The sequence below is a fragment of the Macaca nemestrina genome, chromosome 9, assembly GCF_043159975.1.
Source record: "Macaca nemestrina isolate mMacNem1 chromosome 9, mMacNem.hap1, whole genome shotgun sequence".
NCBI lineage: Eukaryota > Metazoa > Chordata > Mammalia > Primates > Cercopithecidae > Macaca > Macaca nemestrina.
This window is the reverse complement of record NC_092133.1, coordinates 67,482,057-67,491,212: the sequence shown is the minus strand read 5'-3', so window position 1 is coordinate 67,491,212 and position 9,156 is coordinate 67,482,057.

The window sequence follows — 9,156 nt, the reverse complement described above, 5'->3', positions numbered from 1 at the left end:
GGTCTTCCTGAAGTCCAAGGGATCTTTATTCAGCACAATCCCATTGGGAGCCACAGCAGGGGATCAGACGGGAAGCCAGCCCTCAAAGGGTGTAAATCCCACCAGGAGCAATGTGTATGCTGACGAATTATAATACAGATTATTTAAACCATCCTTGTGTCCAAAGTAATGCCTCAACACACTCTTGACTGTCCTTGTACACGTTTAAGCCTTTCAGGAGGTGGGAGGGCAAGGAAAATGTATTATCTGGCTTGTTTTCTCCATCCCACTCCTAATCTGATTGTAATGCTATGGAGATAGCATTTGAAAGAAAAGGGTGCTCCATTTCTGGTTCTTGGGAAACCTCGGGCCACAAAGGGAGAATAATCGGTAAGGACATGATTGTTCCATTTCAGTTGGGGTTAAGAAAACAGTCATTAAAAGCTCTCTGATCTTGGGAGACTCATGTGTGTGTGTATACACATGTGTGCATGTGAGCACACATGTACGCACCCAGGGAAACTGAGTGTGAGAACGAGGAGGGAAAATCTGTGCTTTCATGAAGCAGTGGGTGTAGGGGGTGGTGGAGGAATGTAAAGGGGGAGTTTAGGGTCCCCTCCCCCACTAGAATCAAAATTGCAGTAACTGCAGATTAAGTGCTGCTGACCCCAGGAGACAAGCCAGTCTGTTTCCAAGGGAACCACATGCCTCAATCAAGGCCCCTGAAAAGGAGGGTGAACCACGATGGAGCAGCCCTTCAGCCTTTCTGGAGCAGCTGCCCCCATCGCAGAGCTCCCAGCCCTGCTGCTCCAGCCTGCTCAGGGACCCTGGGCAGGTCACCTCACCCCTCCTGGCTGAACTTTCACCGGCAGGGGCGCTAGGCGCAGCTGGAGTCTCTTAGGCTGTGTCCTAGCGGGAATGGGCAGGTGACTGGGGAACTTGGCTACCCCCATACCTTTAGGTCTCTGAATGGCCTTGGGATAGTTCCTTGGCTTCTCTGGGTGTGGCTCCTCCACCCCCATAATAAAGGCATTGGACAGAGTCTCTAAGGATCCTGCTAGCTCTATGATCACCTCTGAAAGCATCCCCATCTCCTGTCATGTCCAGCTCTCCTGACCCAAAGTGTGACGGGGGTGGAGGACCCTGGGAAACCATCCCCCCTTGCCAGTCTGCCCCTACCAAGTAGCTCCAGTTGTGCCATCCCTGGAGCAGTGGAGCAGTTCCTCATCTTCATGGAGTGAGGAGGGCTTTCCGAGAGGCCAGCAGTGCTTTCTCAGCAGCTTCAAGCAAGAGCAGAGATGGGAGCAGAAGGGTCAGGAAGGCTCCGAGCTGAGGGACAGGTGAGAAGGGCCTCCACAGCCCACAGCCCTTCAGTGGGGCCCCTGGAAAGTCAGGAGCCGAGCCCAGCTCCGGTCCAGGACCTCCTGGCCAGGGGCCTGCCCAGCCTCCACAGGACCCAGTGTAAGGCAACCCAGCCTCTGATTTGCAGTGTCAGAAGACATGGTGGTGCCAGGGAGTAGAAAGAGCTGTTGGAGTCAGGCAGCTGGTTTCACATCCCAGCTCTTCCTCTTATTGCTGGCGTGACTTGGGGCAGGTCACTAACCACCCTCCACCTCAGCCTTCATAGTACCCATGTCATAGGGTTATTAGGAGGATTTGATGAGATAGATAAGTCAAATACCCAGCAGAATGCGTGGCACATGGTAAGTGCTCAGAAATGGCAGACTCTTTCTAAGAATAGGTGTCTTTATAGATGATCCATGTTAACAGTTCTCAACTGTGGCTGCACATTAGAATTATGAAGGGAGCTTTTTAAATTCCCAGTATCATAACAGAGAGGGCAAAATGGCTGACTAGACGCAGCCAAGTGGAGCAGCTGCCACTGAGGGACCGAGAGCCTGGCACACTAACAGATCTTCAGAGGGAAGGCACCGAAAATGGACAGAGGGAAGATACCAAAGCTGGGCTGAAGCGTGAGGAAGCTGGGAACACTGCACGAGGCTACCACACACCAGGACTTGTTCCTGACCCCCAGTGACTCCAGGGGAATGGGTGAGTTGAACTGACAAGGAGCAACCTGCTCTCACCACAAGCCTCTGGAATCCCAGCAGGAGGAGACCCCTTGACCACCGCAGACACTCGAGTTGGCAGGGAGAGCAGCTTAGAGAAGTGATAGGGATAGCAGGCCAGCTGATATGGAGCCCAGGGCATTTCATGTGGGAGCCCCTGTAGTGGAGCACAGCCATGGATGGCCATGCCCCTAGGCTTGACTGCTCCAGTAGGATACTTTAGCCCAAGGGGAAACTGTTGGGGCTGAACTCTGCAGGGCAGTCTTGCTCATCAGATAAGCCTGGTTAGCCCTGAGCACCCCTCAGTCTGCTGGCTTCTCCTGGGGCCCCAGCCTGGCTGCGCCTGCTTCCAGGGCATCCTCAGGTGCCTTGGGGGTCTACCTTATAGCTTCTGTGCTGGTGGACAGTGCCGTGCTGGTGGAAAGCTCCAGCAGGGTGGCCCCCACATCCACGCACCAGCACACAAGCCCCTTCCTCACACTGCAGTTTCCCCCAGGCCCACGGCAACCCCTCACATTGGTTTGCTGATGTATGTGTGTATGGGCAGTATTTACTTTCCTTGCCCTGCCTGCATGCCTGTGTGCGTGCACCCTGCCCAGTCACTGCTGCACCAGGAGTGCAGTCTTCCCCCGCTCCACCTGCCAACTGCAATTGCAGTCAGAGCCTTGGTGGGCACAGAACCAGCCACCAGTGCCCCACCCTTGCATCAACACTGGCATGGGAGTGAAACCAGACACAGAGAACAGTGGATCTTCCTCCATGCTAAGGAGCCACCCCTGCCTGCTGGCAAAAGGAATGTACACAGACCTGCATCTGCCAGTGCCCTGCTGCCCATGTCAACACAACCACCAGTGTGATGGTCACCAGCCAGCAGGGACCCCCTTCCCTGCCAACCGCATTGCCTCTGCCACTGTGGCAAATGTGCACATGGTGCCAGGCACCCCAGCACCTGCTAGCACCCTACCACAACTGATGAACATCCACCCTGCTGCTCTGCTACTGCTGCTGGCATGTACAAACAAGGACAGATTTTGCTGTCACCACACTACAAAACACTTTGATACCACTCATTGGAGTGTAGTGACCAGTGGCCTGAGAGCACCTCAGCCCCAACCCAGGGCAGTGGATTCTTAACCTCAAGAGCCAGAGAACAAAGTTAGGGCCCAATACAAGTCCCCCAGAGTTAAAACACACAGACCAGGAGTTGGGAGCTGAGCACTGGCCCCCTAAAATCTTCCAGAAACAAAGCCAGTTGGCCAAATCCATCTTATACCACAATCAAACCCCCAAGGTCATCAAATAAGATAAAAGAAAATAAAAACATCCAAGGGCAGCAACTTTAAAGATTGAAGGAACATAAGCCCACGCAGATGAGAAAGAACCAGTGCAAAACCCTGACAACTCAAAAAGCTAGAGTGCCTTCTTTCCTCCAAACAACTGCCCCATCTCTCCAGCAGGGGTTCTGAACTGGGCTGAGATGACTGAAATGACAGAAAAAGAATTCAGAACACGGAGAGGAATGAAGACCATTGAGATGTAGGAGTATATTGAAACCCAATTCAAGAAAGCTAAAAATCAGAATAAAACTATGTAGGAGCTGAAAGACAAAATAGCTAGTATAGAAAAGAACATAACTGACCTGATAGAGCTTAAAAACACACTACAAGAATTTCATAATGCAATCAGAAGTATTAACAGCAGAATAGACCAAATGAAGGAAAGAGTCTCAGAGCTTGAAGATAAGACAGTCAGACAAGCATAGAGAAAAAAGAATGAAAATAATAAACAAAATCTCTAAAAAATATAAGACTATGTAAAGAGACCAAATCTATGACTCATTGGTGTCCCTGAAAGAGATGGAGGGAGTGTAAGCAACTTGGAAAACATATTTCAGGATATCATCCATGAGAACTTCCCCAACCTAGCTAGGAGGCCAACATTCAAATTCAGGAAATGCAGAGAACCCCAGTAAGACATGTCACAAGAAGATCATCCCCAAGACACATAATCATGAGATTCTCCAAGGTTGAAATGAAAGCAAAAAACGTGAAAGGCAGCTAGAGAGAAAGGTTAGGTCACTTACAAAGGGAAGCCCATCACACTAACATTGGACCTCTCAGCAGAAACCCTACAAGCCAGAAAAGACTGGGGGTCAATATTCGGCATTTTTTTTCTTGAGATGCAGTCTCGCTCTGTCACCAGGCTGGAGTGCAGTGGTGCAATCTTGGTTCACTGCAACCTCCACTTCCCAGGTTCAATCGATTCTCCTGTCTCAGCCTCCTGAGTAGCTTGGACTACAGGCACACACCACCACACCCAGCTAATTTTTGTATTTTTAGTAGAGATGGGGTTTCACCATGTTGGCCAGGATGGTCTTGATCTTTTGACCTCATGATCCACCTGCCTCGGCCTCCCAAAGTGCTAGGATTACAGGCGTGAGCCACCACACCCGGACTTCAGTGTACAAGTCTTTAACTTGTGCCTGTAATCCCACATGACAGAGCGAGACTGCATCTCAAGAAAAAAATGCTGAATACTGACTCCCAGTCTTTTCTGGCTTGTAGGGTTTCTGCTGAGAGGTCCAATGTTAGTTAACTCATGCCTGTAATCCCACAACATTCTTAAAGAAAAGAAATCCCAACCCAGAATTTCGTATCTGGCCAAACTAAGCTTCATAAACAAAGGAAAAATAAGATCCTTTTCAGACAAGCAAATGCTCTAAGAATTCATTACCACCAGAACTTACAAGAGCTCCGGAGGGAAGCACTAAATATGGAAAGGAAAGATTGTTACCAATCACTACAAAAATACACTTAAGTACACAGACCAGTGACGCTATAAAGCAACCACATAAACAAGTCTTCATAATAACCAGCTGACATAATGAAGACAGGATCAAATCCACATATATCAATATTGATTTTGAATGTAAATAGGTTAAATGCCCCAGTTAAAAGGCACAGAGTGGTAAGCTGGATAAAGAACCAAGACACATCGGTATGCTGTCTTCAAGAGATCCATCTCACATGTAATGACAGCCATAGGTTCAAAATAAAGGGATGGAGAAAAATCTACCAAGCAAATGGAAAACAGAAAAAAGCGAGGGATTACAATCCTAATAGCAGACAAAATAAACTTTAAACAAACATTTAAAAAGACAAAGAATGGTAAAGGGTTCAATTCAACAAGCAGACCTAACTATCCTAAACATATATGCACCCAACACAGGAGCAACCAGATTCATAAAGCAAGTTCTTAGAGACCTTCAAAGAGACTTAGACTTCCACACAATACACAATAATAGTGGGAGAGTTCAACACCCCACTAACAGATCATCGAGGTAGAAAATTAGCAAAGATATTCAGGACCTGAACTCAGCACTGGATCAAATGAACCTGATAGATATCTATGGAACTCTCCACCCAAAAACAACAGAATATACATTCTTCCCATCACCACATTGCACATACTCTAAAATAATCACATACTTGGAAATAAAACACTCCCCAACAAATGCAGAAAAACTGAAATCATAACAACCAATCTCTCACACCACAGCACAATCAAATGAGCTATCAAGACTAACAAATTCGCTGAAAACCACACAATTATGTGGAAATTGAATAACCTGCTCTTGAATGACTTTTGGGTAAATAATGAAATTAAGGCAGAAATCAAATTCTTTGAAACTACTGAGAGCAAAGATACAACATACCGGAATCCCTGGGACACACTTAAGGCAGTATTAAGATGGAAATTTATAGCACTAAATACCCACATCAAAAAGTTAGAAAGATTTCAAATTAACAACCCAACATCACAACTAGAAGAACTAGAGAACCAAGAGGAAACCAACCTCAAAGCCAGCAGGAGACAAGAAATGACCAAAATCAGAGCTGAACTGAAGGAGATTGAGACACAAAAAAATCATTTAAAAAATTAACAAATACAAGAGTTCACTTTTTGAAAAAACAATCATAAAATGGACAGACTACTAGCTATACTAATAAAGAAGAAAGGAAGGAAGATCCAAATAAATATAATCAAAAATGACAAAGGGGATGTTACCATAGTCCCCACAGAAATACAAATAACCATCAGAGAATACTATGAGCACCTCTATGCACATAAACCACAAAATCCAGAAGAAATGGATAAATTCCCAGACATATACACCCTCCCAAAACTAATCCAGGAAGAAATTGAATCCATGAACAAACCAATAAAGAGCTCCAAAATTGAATCAGTAATAAATAGCCTACCAACCAAAAAAAGCCCAGGACTAGTCAGATTCACAGTTGATTCTACCAGATGTACAAAGAGCTGGTACTATTCCTGCTAAAACTATCCAAAAAATAATTAAGGAGGAAGGACTCTTCCATAACCCATATTATAAGGTCAGCATCATCCTGATACCAAAGCTTGGCAGAGACACAACAGAAAAAGAAAACTTCAGGCCAATATCCTTGATGAACACCACTGCAAAATTCTAAACAAAACACTGGCATATCAAAACCTTATCCACTATGGTCAAACAGCCTCTTTCCCTGGGAAGCAAGATTGGTTCAACATACACAAATCAATTAATGTGATTTAACACATAAACAGAACTAAAGACAAAAACCACATGATTATCTCAATAGATGGAGAAAAGGCTTTTGATAAAATTCAACACTCCTTCATGTTAAAAACTCCCAATAAACTAGGTATTGAAGGAACATACCTCAGAATGATAAGAGCCATCTATGACAAACCCATAGCCAACATCATACTGAATGGGCAAAACTTGGAAGGGTTCCCTTGAAAACTGGCACAAGGCAAGGATGCCCTCTCTCACCACTTCTATTCAACATAGTATTGGAAGTCCTGGCCAGAGCAATTAAGCAAGAAACAGAAATAAAGAGCATCCAAATTGGAAGAGAGGAAGTCAAAGTATCCCTATTTGCAGAGAACATGATCCCCATAGTCTCGGCCCAAAAGCTCTTTAAACTGATAAACAACTTCAGCAAAGTCTCCGGATACAAAATCAATGTACAAAAATTACTAGCAGAGAGCCAAATCAGGAATGTACTTCCACTTACAATTGCCACAAAAAGAATAAGATACCTAGAATACAGCTAACTGGAGAGGTGAGAGATCTTTACAAGCAGAACTACAAAACACTCCTCAAAGAAATCAGAGATGACACAAACAAATGGAAAAATATTTGATGCTCATGAATAGGATGAATCAATATTGTTAAAATGGCGATACTGCCCAAAGCCATTTATATATTCAATGCTATTCCTATTAAATTATCAATGACATTCTTCATGGAACTAGAAAAAACTATTTTAAAATTCATGTGGAACCAAAAAGAACCCAAATAGCCAAGGCAATTGTAAGCCAAAAGAACAAAGCTGGAGGCATCACACTACCTGACTTCAAACTAAACTATGGAGCTACAATAACCAAAATAGCATAGTACTGGTATAAAAATGATACACAGACCAGTGCAACAGAATAGAGAGTCAGAAACAAGACCACACTTGATCAGTCACTATCTGATCTTTGACAAAGCTGACAAAACAAGCAATGCGGAAAAGATTCCGTATTCAATAAATAGTGCTGGGATAACTGGCTAGCCATATACAGAAGATTGAAACTGGACCCCTTTCCTTGCACCATATATAAAATCATTCAAGATGGATTAAAGACTTAAATGTAAAACCCAAACTATAAAAACTGAAAGACAACATAGGCAATACCATTCTGGACACAGAAACGGGCAAAGCTCTCATGATGAAGATGCCAAAAGCAATTTCAATAAAAGCAAAAACTGACAAATGGGATCTAACTAAACTAAGCAGCTTCTCCACAACAAAAGAAACTATCAACACAGTAAACAGACAACCTACAGAATGAGAGAAGATATTTGTAAACTATGCATCTGACAAAGGTCTAATATCCAGCATCTATAAAGAACTTACATTTACAAGAAAACAAACAAAAAACCCCGTTAAATAGTGGGTAGAGGACATGAGCAGACACTTTGCAAAAGAAGACATGTATGCGGCCAAAAAGCATATGTAAAGAATAAAATACCTAGGAATTTTAAATACCTTGGAAGGTAGCCTCACAAGGCTGAAATCAAGGTATCAATTTGTTGCATTTTCATCTGGATGTTGGGATCATCAAAAGCTCAACCTCACTGATCACTAGAGAATTCAAATCAAAACCATAATGAGATACTGTCTCATACTAGTCAGAATGGCTGTTATTAAAAAGTCAAAAAATAACAGATGCTGGTGAGGTTATGGAGATAGAGGAATGTCTCTACGCTGTTGGTGGGAATGTAAATTAGTTCAACCATTGTGGAAAACAATGCGGCAATTTGTCAAAGACCTGAAAACAGAAATACCATTTGACCCAGCATTACTGGGTTTATATCCAAAGGAAAAGAAATCATAAAGACACATAGACACACATGTTCATTGCTGCACTATTCACACTAGAAAAGACATGGAATCAACCTAAATGTCTATCGATGGTAGACTGCATAAAGAAAATGTGGTACACATATACCATGGAATACTATGCAGTCATAAAATAGAATGGGATCATGTCCTTTTCAGGAGCATAGATGGAGCTGGAGGCCATTATCTTCAGCAAACTAATGCAGGAAGAGAAAACCAAATATCACATGTTTTCACTTACAAGTGGGTGCTAAATGACGAGAACACACGGACACATAGATGAAAATAACATACACTGGGGCCTATTGGAGGGTGAAGGATGGGAGGAGGGAGAGAATCAGGAAGATAATTAATGAGTACTAGGCTTAATACCTGGGTGATGAAATCTGTATCACAAACCCTAATGACACAAGTTTACCTATAACAAACTTGCACATGTGCCCCTGAACTTAAAATAAAAGTTAAATACAAGCAAATCAACACAGAAAATACCCAATATCCAAGTCTGCCCCCAGAACACCATGGGATGGGATCCATGCTTCAATATTTAAAGAGCTCCCCAGAGAGGTCTGTTTCCAGCTGTATTAGACCATTTTCACACTGCTGATAAAGACATACCTGAGACTGGGCAACTTACAAAAGAAAGAGGTTTA